This window comes from Schistocerca serialis, chromosome 7 (assembly GCF_023864345.2).
Source record: "Schistocerca serialis cubense isolate TAMUIC-IGC-003099 chromosome 7, iqSchSeri2.2, whole genome shotgun sequence".
In the NCBI taxonomy this organism is placed as follows: Eukaryota; Metazoa; Arthropoda; class Insecta; order Orthoptera; family Acrididae; genus Schistocerca; species Schistocerca serialis.
The window spans coordinates 311267967-311287691 of NC_064644.1; positions in this window are offsets into that span (position 1 = coordinate 311267967).

The window sequence follows — 19725 nt, forward strand, 5'->3', positions numbered from 1 at the left end:
TAGAATTATAACCTGACTGTCACCCGCAATACGGGCCGACATCCAGGAGTAGTCGTCTGGGGTGTCATTTCATTTCATAGCAGGACCGTTTGGTTATAATCCACGGCACCAAACCAGCACAGCCATCCGACGACGATATTCTATGCCCGTTTTGTTGCCTTCGTGGCAAGCCATTCTGTGCCTATATTTCAGCAAGATAATGCCCGCCCGCACGCGGATGGAGTTTCTGCTGCTGGTCTTCGTGCTTGCGAAACCCTTCCTTGACCAGCAAGGTCGCCAAAACTTTTCCCAACTGAGCTCGGAATTTTGACGATCGAAAGCGCCAATTGGACAGAATTTGTCTCTATGTCCCTCAGGAGGACATCCAGCAACAGTCAATCAATCGCCAAGCCGAATAACGGCTAGCGTAAGGGCCAGAGGTTGACCAATGCCTTATTGACTCAGTCAATTTGTAAAGCGCTTTCTCTCGAAATCATCATTTTTTTCTGAAATTGTTATCATTTGTTTGTCTGTACATGTACATCACATCTACTGGTTTCCATCTCACTCGGATAATTCCTTCGTGGTGCGCCGCTCGTTTTTTTGTCTTAAGAGTGTATACACAGACTGAGCAAAAATGGTTCAAATGGCTCTGTGGTCATCAGTCCCCTAGAACTTAGAACTACTTAAACCTAACTAACGTAAGGACATCACACACACCCATGACCGAGGCAGGATTCGAACCTGCGACTGCAGCAGTCGCGTGGTTCCGGACACACACTGAGCAAAATAAGACTAGCCTGGGGAAGTACTTTACCCACGTTCAGGTAGGCAACCCAACATACATCAGCTGTCCTTGTGTGGATGATGTAAATTAAGTTGCCTGTCTTAATATTTATTTGCCTGTATAATATTTTCCGGTTCAGTTTTATTCTGTCTAGCCTGTACAACAGTATCGTTTGCAAAAACCCTCTCAGGGCTCCCGACGTTATCCATCAGATCATATATACTTATACAGCCACTGTAAACAATAACGGCCCAATAACATTCCTTTGGGGCGCCTCTAAAGATTTCACAACTATTGGTTTCTATCTGCTACGAAGTCCTAAATCCAGTCACTTTTCTGGTCCCGCCGCGAGGAGTGGCTGCTCGGTTTGAGGCGTCATGTCACGGACTGCGCGGCCTCTCCCGCCGGAGGGTCGAGTCGTACCTCGGGCATGGGTGTGTGTGTTGTTCTTAGCATAAGTTAGTTTAATCAGTGTGTAAGTCTAGGGACCGATGACCTAAGCAGTTTGGTCCCTGAGGAATTCACACACATTTGAACATTTTTGAGTCCGGTCCGACACTCGGTAAGCTCGTATTTCGTTCAGTAAATGAGAGTGCGGAGTTGTATCGAATGTCTATCACAAGTAAATAAACGTGGCACCAACTTGGGCGTCCTTATCTGTGGCCATTTGTATCTCACTGATGAACACACATTGTAAGTAGGCTGTTTAGGTTTTTATGTTGGTAACGTCACGTAGCGCTCTATATGAAAATCACTGACTGTGCTGTGTGCAGTCTGTGGCTGGTTGACATTGTTAGAATATTCGCTATTGTAGTGTTGGGCAGATGGATGTGAACAGCGCGTAGCGTTGCGCAGTTGGAGGTGAGCCGCCAGCAGTGGTGGATGTGGGGAGAGAGATGGCAGAGTTTTGAGAGCGAACGATCTGGACGTGTGTCCATCAGAAAGAGTAAATTTGTAATACTGGATATCATGAACTGATATATATATGACGACTTTTGAACACTAATAGGGTAAATACATTGTTTGTTCTCTATCAAAATCTTTCATTTGCTAAGTATGCCTATCAGTAGTTAGTGCCTTCAGTAGTTAGAATCTTTTATATAGCTGGCAATATTGGCGGTCGCTGTATTGCAGTAGTTAGAGTAACGAAGATTTTTGTGAGGTAAGTGATTCATGACAGGTGTAGGTTATTGTTAGTCAGGGCCATTCTTTTGTAGGGATTATTGAAAGTCAGATTGCGTTGCCCTACAAATATTGTGTGTCAGTTTAATGTTGATCAGAATAAGTAAAGAGCGAAATGTCTGAGTACGTTCAGTTCTGCTCAGCTGTTTGGAAATCAAATAACGTAAGAGGTTTACCACCACGATAATTTATAAATTTTCCTAAGGGGACGTTTCGACATACCTGGCGTATCTGTGGATGCATGTTATTTCCTATAAAGAAGAGTTTCGTTCTCTAGAAAGAACGTGACCATAGAACGTGACCATAGAACGTGTTCCATAACTGTATAAGAAGCTACGTTAGCGATATACAGTGGGTCCCTAGTTACGTGCCCCTGCCAGACTACGCTTCTTGAAAATGGGAGTTGAAAAATGTTCTTTCACCCTCTTGGAACACTTCGCTGCTCCAACGTTCTTCCCCACGGAAATAATGTCTGGACAGATAGCAACAAACGTAGGTTGAATATCTTTCACCTTAACAAGTTCTGTACCGTTAAATAGAAATAATTAGTCATTTATATAGAAACAACTAATAAATGGCTAGTGTATAGCCTTATAAAGATTTTTCTTTTTTCTTAAAAATGTGTTTTTCTGTTTTTTTAGTTCACGCGTTCCACGTTATAACGTTCATTTTGAAATGATCTATGTAACGTGGAGCTAACTAAACTGCTGCTAGAATTGTATCAAGTTTTTCTACGTAATCTATGTACAATCTTAGAAGTATTTCATCAGGTCCGTATGCCTTGACACTGTTTAAGCACTATAATTGATTTTCTATTCTGGGATCTTGTACCTCAATATCTACCATTTCACCGTTAGTGCCGTTATTGTACGGAGCTACCACATTGTTATCTTGTGTAGTGAAACAATTTCTGAAGACTGAATTGAATATTTGGATTGGAGCCAGTACGATCAATCAGCGACTAGATAAATAATTCTGATCCATTTACTGACTTTTTCGTAAGATGAAAATTCCTCAGCTTTTCCACCGATATATAGATAAAATTTTAGTATCGAATTCAGAAACCGTAATTCACATTGAGGGGTAACTGAGTGGTTCCTTAAATAATTCCAGCATAGTTCACTAATTCAGTTTTCAAGGTATTGCATTTGACGTTTTCTGCCATATAATATAACTTGATCTCCCATCTTCCGTCTAAGGATGCAAGATCAGGGTTTAACGTAGCATTGGTGCAGAGCTAATTGAAGACGGAGCACATGCTCGGATTGGACCACTGTAGAAAAGCGTCATCACCAAAGAAGCCACAGTGGCATTAAGAGATGTGAGGGAACACTGGAAAATCTAAACCTGAATGGTCATATTGGAATTTGAAACTCCCTCTTGTCGTTGCTAGTGTATACTCGTATTTTTGTAGTAGCAATCACAAAATTCGCTGCTCGGATGCAGTATCGAAAGTGGAAAAAATTTCATAAATAATCAAAAAAATAAAGCAATGTGAAAGACGGATTTGGTCAATCATTAAGAAATACTTGCTCCAGTCACATTAACGTGACCACCGGCTATGTTCGACGTCAAAGTGCAATAACCACTCATAGATAGCAGGTGGCAGCACTAGCGTTGGAGGGTCTAGAAAGAGCGTCGGTGGGGCGTGGGAGGGGGCGGGGGAGGGGAGGGGAGGGTGACGCGGACAACAATGCATTCGTTGTCGTAATGCGACTGCTATTTATCTGACGTCCAGAAGGGCATGATCACCAGCTTTCGGGCACAGGTGCGGAAGCATTTCCGAAACAGCTAAATTTGTAAACTGTGCGTACCAACGTGATTCATGTCGTAAACCGTGCAAGGCCTAATGGCATTACTCAAAACCAGAGCCGCGGCAGCTGTGGTGCAGAACTGGCCATAGATCACAGGGGTGAATGACAGCTGCCGAGATGTGTACTGGCGAATAAACGTGCAACAGCTGAACATCCGACTGCCCGGATGCACCAAGGAGTTATCAACAGCCTCTCCTCAACGACCTTTGAATGAACGCTATTGCGTTTGGGTCTCCACAGCAGGTGTGCCTAGTTCATGCACCCATACTGACTGCTGTTAATCGGCGAGGAAGGCTGGAATTTGAACTGGACATACACTGAGTGACGACGGGTGGCCTTTTCGGGTGACACATGGCCGTTGACGTGTATGTAGTAAAACGTCTCAAGGCAAACACTCTGGGACAATCTTCGGAAAGATCCAGGCCGGATGGGGTGTTACGGTGTGGAGAATGTTTTCGTGGTATGCCCTGAGTGATCCCGCCGTTCTAGAAGGCACAATGGGTCCATATAAGAATGTATCTATCCTTGGGGACCATATGCAGTTTGTTTTTTTCCTCGGCTTGGTGGCATCTACCAGCAGGACACTGCAACGTATCACACAGCTCGCAGTGTACGTGCGTGGTTCGAAGAGCAGCAGGATGACTTTACTATACTACCCTGGCCATCGAACATTTAAACCCAGTCGAGAAACCGTGCGACCACCCAAATCAGGGGTCCTCAACCGAGAAACCTAGAGCAACTGGCAACTGCACTGGATTCGGCATGGCTCCACATCCCTATCGGTATCTTCCAGAACATCACTTATTCTCATCCTACACGTCCGCACTGCAAAATGTGGTTATCCAGTCTTTTTACTGGTGGTCATAGTAATGCGACTGGACTGTGTATATACAGGGCGCTAAAGAAAACAGTGTATACGAAATTTTAGAGTTTAGAGAAAATTTAAAAAAATATAATTTAAAAGGGGCACAGATGTATCGTTTCCCAGCTAGTGGTCCAGGAAGGTTTTGACGCTGATGATGGTCAAAGACGGTGCTGACTATTGTTGAAGAGATGCCGCTCAAATGTTTCCCGGTTACATTAAAGAAAAACTGGCAACTGCGTGATAATTACTTTCTAACAGGTTCAAAACAAGCACGTGGTTCACGGATAATGACCGTAGCTTCAGCCAAACGCGTAATAACCTCTTCTGGACTGTTCATCAGTCTCTCGTACACCAAACGCTTCTCCTATCTCCATGAAAAATCCATAGGACATCAGGAATATCTCTCAAACATCATTCATCATATTAGCGTAGAAGCCTCGATATAGGGTAGGTTGTACTGTGAAATTGGTGTTTCCGAGTTAATAGCACTGAAGTTAACTAATCAGGCCGCTGCGCGCGCAAACCCATGTGGCTCAAATGTGTCGTCAAACGCGTTCGTCGTTTGGTTTGCTAAAGCCGAAAAAGAGAGCAGCACAAAGACTGAACATGAGACGGTAGAAAGGATCGAACTCAAGCTGAAGGCTGAACAGTCTCTATGCTACGAGAACAATCGACACTTACTGGATCCGATGGGTTTTTTTGAATTTGCGCGCAGCGGCTTAACTGGCTAAGTTGAACGCTAATTAATTCAGCAACAGCGAACTGTATCGAATTTTTTTCTTAACAGTTATTTCCCTGTACAACCTACCTTGTAACATCATTACACGCTTTTCAGACTCTTTCTGACCACCCTGTGTATCTGAAATATCTGTTGACTATATGTTTCTAGCGGGAAGTGAAAGAGATAAAAATATACATAAGGAAAGAAATTAAGTGCGTCAGTGGCGCGAACTGGAAGTGCGCTTTAAATAAGCTTAAGTGATTCACTCATTGCTGAAGTATGACGTCAGTAAGTTTCGCAGAAGTGACTGAGAAGAAGACGCCATTCACAGAATTACTAATCTGGGCATTGGAGCGGCGTAGCTACGTGGCGACGTTGGTCCCTTTCTTAGCTTGGATTTATTGCGAAAGTGTCGCCCAACGCCAAATACCTAGCGACTGGAAAAAAGCGCATGTGACTGCTGTATTTAAGAAGGGTTCAAAAAAGACCTCCAGAGTTGCAGACCAATACCCCTAACATCGGTTTGCTGCGGAATTCTTGAACATATTCTCAGTTAGAATATAACAAAATTTTGTTGAGAAGGAAAAGTTTCTGTCCACAAATCACATTTAGAAAGAATCGTTCTTGCGAAAATCAGCGTGCCTTTGCTCACACGATGTCCTGCAAACTGTCTATGAGGAGCAACATGCAGATTCCATATCCCTAGATCTCCGGACAGGGTTTGATACGGTGCCATACTGAATACTGTTAACGAAGGTACGAGCATGCGAAATAGATTCCCAGATATGTGATGGGATTGGAAACTTCTTAAGTGATAGCACCCAGTACGTTGTCCTCGATGGCGAGTATCCAGCAGAGACACGGGCGTCATCAAAAGTGCCCCAAGGAAGTGTGCTGGCACCACTCTTATTCTTTGTATACATAAATGGCTTGACAGGTAGGATGTGGAGGAGTCTGCGGCTATGACGCTGTTGTGAACGCTAAGGGTCGTCGTTGAGTGACTGTAGGAGGATACAAGTTGACTTACTCAAAATTTCTAGTCGGTTTGATGAATGGCAGCTTTCTCCAATTGTAGAAAGTTGTAAGGCAGTGCAGAAGAGTAGGAAAACAATCCCGTAATGTTCAGATAGAAGATTAGCAATGTGCCGCCTGAGACAGTGAAGTCGATAAAATATCTGGGCGTATCACTGCGAAGCGATATGAAATGGAACGAGTACGTAAGGACTGCAGTAAGGAAAACGAATGGTCGACTTCGGTTTCTTTGGAGAATTTTAGGAAAGTGTGGTGCATCTGTTAATGAGACCGCTCATATAACATTCTTGAGTAATGCTCGAGGTCGGATTAAGGAAAACATCGAAGCAATTCAGATGCGGACTGCTAGATGTATTACCGATAGGTTCGAACAAAACGAAAATGATTCGAGAACTCAACTGGGTTCTTTTCGAGGAACACAATTGAGAAAACTTAACGAACCAGCCTTTGAAGCTAACGCCAGAACTGTACTGCGGTCGCCAAGGACCATGAACAAGAAATAAGAGAAATTAGGGCCCCTACGAAGGCATATAGAGAGTCGTTTTTCCCTCGCTCTATTTCCAGTGGAACTGGAAAGTAAACGACTAGTAGCGGTACAACGTACGCAACGTCATGCAGTGTAAGGTGGTTTGCTGAGCATGTATGTAGGTATGGATGTAGATATATGTGCACGTTTTGTTTACTTTTACATGGCTCTGAGCACTATGCGACTTAACTACTGAGGTCATGAGTCGCCTAGAACTTAGAACTAATTAAACCTAACTAATTTAAGGACATCACACACATCCATGCCCGAGGCAGGAATCGAACCTGCGACCGTAGCGGTCGCTCGGTTCCAGACTGTAGCGCCTGGAACCGCATGGCCACTCCGGCCGGCGTTTACTTTTACATGTATTCCTAGAAGGGTTAAGGACATCTTTTTGCTTCATTAATGTAACCTGGAAGAAATGTAGCATCCGAATAATTCCAATAGGTCTCTTAACCTCACATAAATCATCAGAGTAATCACGAAACAGTTTCATGAGAACAAATAAATCGGAGTTAGTAAGTATTCTGCTGTTGGCATTCAGTGCCAAGACCTCAGCCCCCCATTAAGAGCTGAAGTTATACCACACAATGAATTACCTCATATTTAAATTATTTAAGGATTAAATTACTTTTTAGACTACCTATTGTGAAGGAATACATTTTTACCAACAAACAGTGTGTGATAGAGTATCGAAGGCGTTTAGAAAAACAAGAAAGAGGTTTCTGAGCTGATCACTTACCTGTCTGCTCCGGCGTCGTAGTCTAGTGAATTAAAAACTGTTGTGCAATAATCAGGTACGTCCACTTTTGGCCAAAAATGACATTTTGTTACCAATGCACAGTTTGAAAATTGCTCGATCGTATGGTGCAAGAATGAGAACTGTCCATGGGTCCAATTCAGAATAAAATAAGGAATGGTCATGTCGACGTCGGGTGTTTGAGGGCAAGAACCAGACATGTACAGGGCTTGCTTTGTCATTGGACCAAACAGTAGTCAGATTCTGGCACATTAAGTTCACAATGGTTGATGTTACACAAAATCTCTTTTTAGGCTTCTCGTCCCAACCAGAGAACCCATTTTGTGTGACATTAAGAATACTGACAAGGAGAAGTCTTCTATTTCAAGTACGAGATCTTTGGCTACTGTGGACAAGCGTGTACACTACTGGCCATTAAAATTGCTACACCAAGAAGATGACGGGCTACAGATGCGAAATTTAACTGACAGGTAGAAGATGATTAGCTTTTCAGAGCATTCACACAAGGTTGGCGCCGGTGGCGACACCTACAACGTGCTGACATGAGGGAAGTTTCCAACCGATTTCTCATACACAAACAGCAGTTGACCGGCTTTGCCTGCTGAAACGTTGTTGTGATGCCTCGTGTAAGGAGGAGAAATGCGTACCATCACGATTCCGACTTCGATAAAGGTCGGATTGTAGCCTATCGCGATTGCGGTTTATCGTATCGCGACATTGCTGCTCACGTTGATCGAGATCCAATAACTGTTAGCAGAGTATGGAATCGGTGGGTTCAGGAGGGTAATACGGAACGCTGTGCTGGATCCCAACGGCCTCGTATCACTAGCAGGCGAGATGACAGGCATCTTATCCGCATGGCTGTAACGGATCGTGCAGTCACGTCTCGATCTCTGAGTCAACAGATGGGCACGTTTGCAAGACAACAACCATCTGCACGAACAGTTCGACCACGTTTGCAGCAGCATGGACTATCAGCTCGGAGATCATGGCTGCGGTTACCCTTGACGCTGCATCATAGACAGGAGCCCCTGCAATGGTGTACTCAGCAACGTACCTCGGAGCACGAATGGCAAAACATCATTTTTTCAGATGAATCCAGGTTCTGTTTATAGAATCATGATGGTCGCATCCTTGTTTGGCGACATCGCGGTGAACGCACATTGGAAGTGTGTATTCGTCATCGCCATACTGGCGTATCACCTGGCGTGATGGTATGTGGTGCCATTGGTTACACGTCTGAGTCACCTCTTGTTCGCATTGACGGCACTTTGAACAGAGTACGCTACATTTCAGATGTTTTACGACCTGTGGCTCTACCCTTTATTCGATTCCTGCGAAACCCTACATTTCAGCAGGATAATGAACGACCGCATGGTGCAGGTACTGTACGTGCCTTTCTGAATACAGAAAATGTTGGACTGCTACCCCCACCAGCACATTCTCCAGATCTCTCACCAATTGAAAACGTCTGGTCAATGGTGGCCGAGCAACTGGCTCATCACAATACGCCAGTCACTACTCTTGATGAAGTGTGGTATCGTGTTGAGGGTGCATGGGCAGCTGTACCTGTACACGCCATCCAAGCTCCGTTTGACTCAATGCCCAGGCTTATCAAGGCTGTTGTTACGGCCAGAGGTGGTTGTTCTGGGTAATGATTTCTCAGGAGAATGTAATCACATGTCAATGTGTCCAATGAACACCCGTTGATCATCTGCATTTCTTCTTGGTGTAGAAATTTTTGTGGCCAGTAGTGTAGTTTGCTATAGTGTATCATTAACACAACGCATCTGCCATGATTTCATAATTTCATAGAGCGTCGACTACACTGACTTTTCTTGAAGAAAAGTTTTATAAAGCGCCTTTACCACTTGAACTTGAGAAATACGGAGTTGTCATGAAATTTTCTAAGGAGTACGTACCACCCTCAAACATGGAATTTTATAATAAGGCGGCCTGAGACAGCACCGTTACGGATGCTATGTACAGTTTATCAGAAGAAGATAAGGTAAAGATGGACGCTGGGGTCTGGAGAGAAGTCGAGGTTCTAATTCATCCCAAAGGTGTTGCATCAGGCTCATGTCTGGAGTCTCGGAAGACCAGTCAATTTCAGGAATGTTATGCTGCACAAACTGCTATCTCACAGATAGTGCGCCGGCCTCGGTAGCCGTGCGGTTCTAGGCGCTGCAGTCCGGAACCGCGGGACTGCTATGGTCGCAGGTTCGAATCCTGCTTCGGGCATGGATGTGTGTGATGTCCTTAGGTTAGTTAGGTTTAAGTAGTTCTAAGTTCTAGGGGACTGATGACCTAAGATGTTAAGTCCCATAGTGCTTAGAGCCATTTGAACCATTTGAACAGATAGTTCTTTCTTGTAGAAATACACACAGTCTACGTTCCAGATCTGCTCCTCTGCTGTATACAGTACACGACGCTGTAAAATGTGTTCACATCTTTCTGGATTTTGCCTTTTTAAGTGCAGTAAGGGGACCACATCCTAACCACAAAAAACAACCCCGCATGAAAACACTACCTCCTACGCACTTTACTGTTGGAACTGCACGTGATGACAGGTAAGATTCTTCAGGCATTTTCCAAACCAATATCCTTCCACTGGATTGCGACAACATATAACGCAATTCAGCACTCCAAGTCACTCGTTTCCATTGCCCAGTTGCATTGTTCTGTACACCATCTCAACCGTCAGTTAGCACTGACTAAAGAAATGTTTTGCTTATGAGGATGTGCTCCGCAATTAACCCGATTATTTTAAACTCTGAGAAATTGCAGGGCACTCACTCTCACTTTTGAAACAGTGTCAGGCTGCTTAATGTTCTTAGGGAAGATGATCATTATGACTTGATTGCTATATTTGACATGATCTGACTTCATTCATTCATATGATGAATGGTTGGCAGTAGTTAATGCTCTTGCTTGTGTGCTCTAGTAAAGGAATAGCGGTAAGCTTTACCTGCGTTCGAAGGAAGAGGGTGCTGAGTTAATTGACTGCAGTAAAAGCGTATGGCGGCTAAGGGCCGAGGAGAGCGTTTTTCATGCGGAACCTGGGTGAACACGTTTTCGGACTGCACGTGATGACAGGTAAGATTCTTCAGATAAAGATCTTTTTATGGGGGGCTGCGGTTCCATTCAGGACATGCTTTTAGCAAACACGTGGGAAAGAGGCCACGAAGAATAATCTTGTTTCTTTTTCTCCCAATTAATTTTTAAAGTCCGTGATTGGTCAAATCTGTGTATGCAGAGCAGGGGGCTGTCTCCCAGGTTCGAATGCAATGCTCCAGCTCGTGATTGGCTTGTGCTAAAGTGGGAACCGTCTAAGATGTAGTTTTTGGGCCATACCACGGATTCACATTTAAGAAGTCAGACAAAGCGATTAGTTCTGGTTAGTGTGCTGTATTGATCCCAAGCTGATCACTTTGTTAACCATAGACCACATATTATTGAACGTGTTGGTCAAATAAAAATGTTTATGTGGCATTTCTTTAGCCATCTTTTGTCATGTAATGTTAAGAATGAATAAATAAAATGTTATTTAGATCACAACTCCTCCCAGTGTTCTGATTAACATTACCTTTGCCATTTTGTTAAAGTCTTGATTGCAATTGAAAGTCAGAAGCTTGCAACTCCTTATGCACTTTGTGTGCAGACTGGATATCTGATGATGGACAAATTCCGAAACTTGTCATATGAGCAATAAAGTCATTCCTTGCCTGATGTTTGACGTTTACCACAGCGACCCAGTTAACCTGAATGGAGATCTTCTGATTATTATAAAAATTGTTGCCTGCCTCCTGCACGACTTTGTGTCGCCTTTATATTATTGGGACCGATAGCATGCCAATATCAAAAATCGATAGCAGACAAAATGGTGAAGAATCTCGTTTCCCGGAATGGATTAACTATGTACGTAACTAAGTTTTTGCGGAACCCTCAGTGCGCCAGTCCTGCTCGCACCAGGCCAGTTTCTTACAATCACCTTCCGCAATCCTTGACGGTCGCTATCTGTCAGTACATGAGGTCTATCTTGTCTGTTTAGCTGTTGTTGTCGCTTCGTGTTTCCATTTTACAGTCGTAAAACCATAGTCGAAGTGAGGCGCTTTAGAAATGTTGAAATGTCGCTGATGGATCTGTTATTCAACTAACACCCTGTGACTAGACCACGCTGAAATCCCTGAGCTCTCCAGACCGATCGTTTCTGCTGTTACTTCTCTACTGACAACACTATGCTCCCGCTTCCTTTCATACTTTTCTGTCCTTCTCCTCGTGACATCGCGTTACTATGAATTGTCCACATACTTTTGATCACAGTGTATACATTGCGAATCAATAGAATTTAATCACGCAGAAAACAAGCCTGTGTGTCGACATAACTGCGTACTCGTACACGTCATCAGCGGGTATGTAAATCATTAGAATTTTAATTCTCTGTGACAGGTAGAACGGCCACCAGAGTGCATTAGTGTTGTTACCAGGCCTGGTAGGGTATATAATGGGCGTGAACAGCATCAGATGTTGAGTGATCACTGAAGGACATGGACATGCCTCATAATCGTCTGAGCCGGCCGGAGTGGCCGAGCGGTTCTAGGCGCTACAGTCTGGAACCGCGTGACCGCTACGGTCGCAGGTTCGAATCCTGCCTCGGGCACAGATGTGTGTGATGTCCTTAGGTTAGTTAGGTTTAAGTAGTTCTAAGTTCTAGGGGACTGACGACCTCAGAAGTTAAGTCCCATAGTGTTCAGCGCCCATAATCGTCTGACATACCGTTGTCAGCACATGATGGAGTTTGAAAGGGACATCATTCTGGTTTTCTATTTGGCCGACTAGTCCAATTGTGCGATATGCAGATTTCTGGAGCATTTCGATGCGATGATGTCTCGATGTTGGGCTGCACGAGAACGTGGGTTCTGGTATACTCATTGTCAAGTTTGCAGTCTACCACAAGGGAAGTATTGCAGTGTGTACCCCGACCACTTCGTAATCCCTTCGCATCTGCGCCCGGTATTCTGTAGCAAGTGATGGACTCCCTGAAGCTATCTGTGTCGTCCTGCATCAATGGTCAGAGACTAGCAGCACTCTGACGACAGAATTACCGTCCAGTGCCTAGACTGCCCTTAACACCAGTATGGAATGGTGTCGTGACCTGGAAGCATGGACTGCTGATGAATTTAGTCGCACTGTGTTCAGCAAAGAATCACGGTTCTGCACTTACTTGCGAGAATGACAGTGACCTGTGGAGAGTTTCCATTGTTCCAGAGTTTGGGAAAGGCACAGTGAGTTTAGTTCAAATGGTTCAAATGGCTCTGAGCACTATGGGACTTAACTTCTGTGGTCATCAGTCCCCTATAACTTAGAACTACTTAAACCTAACTAACCTAAGGACATCACACACATCCATGCCCGAGGCAGGATTCGAACCTGCGACCGTAGCAGTCCCGCGGTTCCGGACTGCGCGCCTAGAACCACGAGACCACCGCGGTGAGTTTAGTCGTGGTGTCATATTGTGGGGGAGCTATCAGGTATGACATCTGGTCAGGGCTGGTATTGGTTGACGGAACTCTTACGGTAACAACGCGTCGTAAACATCGTGCATTCTCAGTGTGTTATCTCTCACACAGCTGTATCGTGGTGCCATTTTTCAACAGGAAAGTACTATCCACACAGGCCTGTGTCTATGAACTGTCAACGTGATGCTGAGGTACTCCCGTGTCCAGCAAAATGCCCAGATCTACCCCCGATAGAATAGTTCCTCTCGTATTCAGAATATTAAGGACCAGTTACAATGTCTGTGGGCCAGATTGGCTCATGAGAGGATTCGACGGCTTCCCAATCTAATCAGTGAGTATGTCCGGGCCAGAGGTGGTGCAACGTCATACTGATAAGAGGGCTTATACTGCCAAGTTCTTTACACCTTTTTCTCTGTTATAATCTCTGGAACAACACCACGTAACCTCTGAACCTGTGGGGTTGCATTTCGTTTCCTCCTCTCCTACTACGTGCTTCACTCCTTCTTGTCAGGCAGTGTACTTACCCTTCGGCGTCATGTGTTCGCAAAGCCATCAGGGGGTATTCGGTCTCGCGGTGGACAGAGGTCATAATATTTTGGCTCATAGGCGAAAACACACACACACATACACACACACACACACACACACACACACACAGTGTATGTGTGTGTGAGGGAGAGAGAGAGAGAGATAGAGAGAGAGAGAATAAAAGTGAACATTTGGTCTGACAACTGAAACTACTACCCTTCTGCATTCTATTATTAATATTAAACTATACGTAAATGATGTATTAACGTTAATGAATTAGACGCAACGCAAAGGTGTCCTAGGAGGAATGGTAAATTTTCAGGAATAGGACAGGAACTGTCATTTGACACCAGAAACTTCATGTGGACATACGCCCTATTCCGAATGGTTTTCGAGCTAGAACACTTTAAATGTATATTAAAACTGAAACAAATGATCCCTCAGTCACAGTTTTTTAGTTCTATTAACCAGGTTTAACGGACTCCGATGCAACCTGTGGCTGTACAGGTATGAGCAGCCCTTAGTGTCTCGCCCTCACACATTCCTTTTAAATATTTTGTGACTAGAGCCCTTCTGACCTGTTATTTATTTTATACGTGACATGTAAGTACTGTCTGTCTTGTATTGTTAGTCAATACTTACGCATTTTTACAGAAAATTTTTTTTCTTCCCGTAAATTTGTAATTATGTTATAGATCACTTTGAATGTCTAAATTCTGGTGAAGGCACTCTTAGAAGTGTTGAAACCTTGTTAATAAGACTAAAAAATTGCGACCCAGGGCTCATTTGTTTCTTTTTTAATTTATAAACCGTCACTGAACCAAGCAGCCATGATCAAAACTGTGCGAAATGTATATTAGTTTTTGAGCAAGTGATGCGCACGTGTGTGTCGTACCATAAATGCTGCATTGGTCGTAGTACTAAACTTAACTGGCCACTAATATTGCCAGATCTTACGCCACTGGATTTTTAACAAGTTTTTTATTAGGTCACTTTCTTAGCTCTTTGTTCGGTACAAATTTTACAATTGATTTTAAACTAACTCCCCGATGAGCTAGAGACTTGAAACTTTCTACAAAGATCGGAACTGGGTGACAGTGTAATACTAACTCGCTTTCTTGTCAGGTGTGTAGCGGAGGGGACTTTGTCTACCACTGCGATAAGAACGGTTGCCGTTAAGTCCCTGTATGAGCTCGATTCTTTCTAATTTTTAACATTGACCTCATTTCGTAAGATAATTGTGGGAAGAAGCAATATATAAGTTGACTCACGTGAAGAGAAACTGAAATAAACCTGAAATATACCATATGTCTCTGTTGTAACCTCGTCGAAATGTTTGAAATCGACTGAAAATTTTAAAACACACAAGACTAAAAAAGCAGAAATTAATTCTTTAAATAAATTTTTTTAATATAATACATTTTTTACATTAACTAAAACGTACAAAATAATTTCTCCTAACCCCAAATTGATTCCTAAACCCATACAAACAGTCCTGAAAATTTGTGCTTGTGAATTTTTAATACCTGTGAAAATACGTGTAGAATTTAAAAGGAAATACGTGGGGTGCGTGCAGTAGATAACTGACTCGTGAATAGTTCACCTCCTTACTATTATCTGTTGTATGCACCCCATGTTTTTCATTTTAAATTCTACAAGTAATTTCGCAGCTATTAAAAATTCACAAAAAAAATGTTCAGATCTATTTGTGCGGGGTTAGAAATTCGTAGGGGACTAGGGGGATTTATTATACATATTTTCAGTCCGTTTAAAAAACATTTTATATTAAAAACTTTTTAATTTAAATAATTTTTGTTTCTGCAGTTCGATGAAGACTGAGGTGTACAATTGCAAGGTAACTATGCGAGATGAATTGTTTGGTCGCATCATGGACGCGGCTGCCCTAATTAGAGAACATGTCTCCCGAACATAAAACGCAAGATGTTCTCTCAAGAGAAAGTGGTATTTTTTCGATTGACACTTTGTAAAACGCACGTTGGAATGTTCAATAACTGCTGTTAGCGTGTACATGCGTAAATTTGATAATGTATGGAATAATAGAGAAAATAATGAATGTTAAATGAGTTCTGTTTCGGAAACAATTCGGAACAGGGCATATGTCCATACGAAGTCTTTTGCTTCAAACTATCGTTCCTGTCACATCTCCGACTACCGCCCATTCCTTCCGGGAAATCCCCTATTGTCGGTCTCAACCATGAGGCCCTATCTAGCAAGAGGTGAGGAAGAAGGAGAGAGAGGAGTAACAACCTCGGTAAAAAAAAAAAAAAAAAAGAAAACTTGGTCCCTCTGGCTCAGGATGGTAGCACCCTTGGATGGTAGCCCTTGTCTAGGACTAGAAGTGAAACACCAAAATCCATACTAGTCTATGCAGTAGCCACCGGTACCCTGGTCAACGACTGTTGGTTTTGTGACCTCGGCTGCGATTGAATCTTCTGGAACTCTAAACTCCAGTCGAAATTACGGGAGATCATTTGGGATTTCATCACCAAAACCCCAACACTAACCGACAATCACGGCAGAAAAATGGGAAAAAATCCACTACCCTGGTTCCCTGTCAGCAAGACTGGGTAATAGACCTGATTATTGGATTCCGCGGTATCATACATGCCATGAAGAGAGGAAGCGGAGTGGCTTCTCAGAAACCTGCAAGACTAAGACAATATCTTACATGAGCGCTTTCAACACGAACGCACTACTGAATCCAGGTAAACTGAAGCAACTGACAAATGTCGTAGATGAATTCTGTATCAAGATTCTGGCAGTACAGAAACAAGACTCTCAGATGAAAGTTTCTTTGACTCGGAAAGCTGCAGAATATGAAAGAGGAATCCTGCCATAGCCATTCCCGAACAAAATTTCAAACTCTTCGGAACAGGATTTGTAGTACACAAATCGTTCCCGTAATAGATAACATTTTACATTCTGAAAAATATCAATCAAAGCCTATACATTAATTGCTCACAAGAAAACCGCAGATGATAACATAATTCTGGAAGATCTGGAAGAAACCACTAACAAAATCTCCGCGAAGCATGTAAATGTGTTACTAGGAGATTTTAATGTCCAATTAGGCAGGGATAGAAAACTCACAGATAGAACAGGAAAACTCATGGCCCACAAAAGGACAAACAAGAGTGGAGAAAACTTGATAAACGGTGACTGTTTTCTAGATGCTCTGGTGCAACGAAAGTCGGATGGACGCTTCGACCACTCAGTATACCGCAACCCTACGCACACTGATTTATATCTTGGCGCCCGGAGTTTTCACTATCAGGCAGGAACTACGCCCTGTAAAGGACAGTCATGGCCTCAAAATTCCTGAGATTTACAGCATCCCATGTCAGTGCGAAAGCAATTACATCGGCCAGTCCATCCGCATCGTTTCCGACGGGATATTAAAAATCGAGAACTGAAGAAATTTGCAGCTCCTGAACATAGCGTCACAAACATAAAATACTAGTTTCAAGAAAGAGAAGTTTTGTCCCAGGCTTCCACATACTGGGCCTATAATTAAGAAGGCTGTAGAAATAAGAATAGGGGAGGAAACCTTCACCCGTGACGGCGGGTATAATTTTAGCGGTGCATGGAAGCGAGTTCTCAATGCAGAGAAGAGCCAGAGATATTCATCGCGATGTTTATGCAACAGCGGGAGCGGTGGCGCCACCAGCGCAGGCGTTGATACCATCTACGACAGCATGAAATAACTACCGATGAATCAGAAGCTGTCATTGTAATATATAAGACCACCACAGTAGTACTTTTGACAATCAGTTGCTCCTGACGAAGACGATGGTGGAAATCGCCGAAAGCTCGAGGTTATGCTCTGAACTGACGAGGCAAGAATTCCGAGAATGTTTTATACCACATTTTATTTTCTGTATGTATAAACTCCTGAACATGAGCAGAACATGCTCGAAACGCGCTGCAATATATTGAAGTAAACATAGGAGAAATAAAAGTGACTGGAAACAGAAAATACATATATGCAATTATTTCACACAGTCACAGTTCCCAAGCATAGCGAATGTGGTCACAAGTAATAGTAATAAACATGCAGTTCACTCTAAAGACTGCTCAGCACCGACTAACACACATTAAAATGCACTGCAATACCTGGCAAGCCCTATCAGGACTGCGCTTATCCCACGACAACTGGCTGACTACCACAGTACTGCAACCCACTCCTAAAAAAGAAAGGAGGGATTATCTAAAATTGAGAAAACTGCTGATGAAGCATTCTTCTGAATGTTAATCGCGGCAGGAATCAAATACGAAAATCAGAACTGATCCAAGGAATGACGATGCATTGCAATGGTCTGACAATGGTCTGTTATGATTAATTTTGTTACCTGTTTTGCTGATAATCTGGTACCGAATCGTTGTCGGTGAGAAAATAAGTTTGTGACGGTGGATCATGTTTGTGCTAAACATGATGCAACAAATAATTTTACGTTACGTGGAAGGGACTTCGATAGTAAATTTTTATTGCAAAAGTTCAACTTCTCTGAGGTGTGCAAATTCTCACATAATGGCGCGTGGTTGGCGTGCAAATGACACGTTACCAATTACATAAAGAAATCTTTTATATCATTAGTGGTAGGGGAAATAACACTGTACTTTGAATGAAACTTAGGTAAAAATAGAGATTATAATATAAGGTGTACAGCTTTGCTTCCGCCATTTGCCGATAGGTGGCGACAACGGTAAGTAGCAGTCGAAAGAAACAGATCGCACACGTCAGGCAGTTAGCTTGGACCTCGGTCAACACAACCTCATTCAAACATTAGTCTATTAGTTGTTCTTGATTGAAAATGTCAGTTTAAGAGCCTAATTCTCATCATCTGCGGGAGGTGTTAGTATTTTGTTTCAATATGAAGAAAACAGCAGCTGAGTCTCATCGAATGCTCTCAAGTACGTATGGTAAGGACGCTATTAGTGAGAGAACGTGTAGTCAGTGGTTTCAATACTTCAAGAAAGGTGATTTTAACGTCGTAGACTGTCATAGTGGTGGAAAAATGGTTCAAATGGCTCTGAGCACTATGGGACTTAACATCTGAGGTCATCAGTCCCCTATAACTTAGAACTACTTAAACCTAACTAACCTAAGGACATCACACACAACCATGCCCGAGGCAGGATTCGAACCTGCGACCGTAGCAGTCGCGCGGTTCCGGACTGCAGCGCCTAGAACCGCGTGGCCACCACGGTCGGCATAGTGGTGGAAGAGAGAATGTTTTCGAAGATGCAGAATTGGAGACATTGCTGAATGAAGATTCGCGTCAAACTCAAGAAGAATTGGCACGATTAGTGGGAGCGGCGCAGCAAGCCATTTCAAAACGTCTCAAGGCTGTGGGCATGATTCAGAAAGAAGGAACTTGGGTCCCATGTGAGCTGAAACCAAGAGACGTTGAACAGCGTTTGTGTGTTTGTGAACAGCTGCTTCAGAGGCAAAAACGGAAGGGATTTCTTCATCGAATTGTGACCGGGGACGAAAAATGGGTTCATTACGATAGCTCTAAACGCAAAAAATCATGGGGATATTCCGGCCATGCGTCCACGTCGACGGCCAAATCGAATATTCACGGTTCCAAGATCATGCTCTGCATTTGGTGGGACCAGCTCAGCGTCGTGTACTGTGAGGTGTTGAAACCAAGTGAAAGAATCACAGGTCCTCGTTATCGAACACAGTTAATGCGTCTGAGCAGAGCATTAAAAGACAAACGGCCGCAATACAGCGAGAGACACTATAAAGTGATTTTGCAGCACAACACTCGATCCCACATTGCAAAAGAGGTCAAAACGTACTTGGAAACATTAAAATGGGAAGTCCTACCCCACCCGCCATATTCTCCAGACATTGCTCCGTCGACTATCACCTGTTTGGATCAATGGCGCATGGCCTCGATGACCAACACTTTGGATTTCATGAAGAAGTCACAAATTGGATCGATTCGTGGACTGCTTCAGAAGATGAACATTTTTTTCGACGCG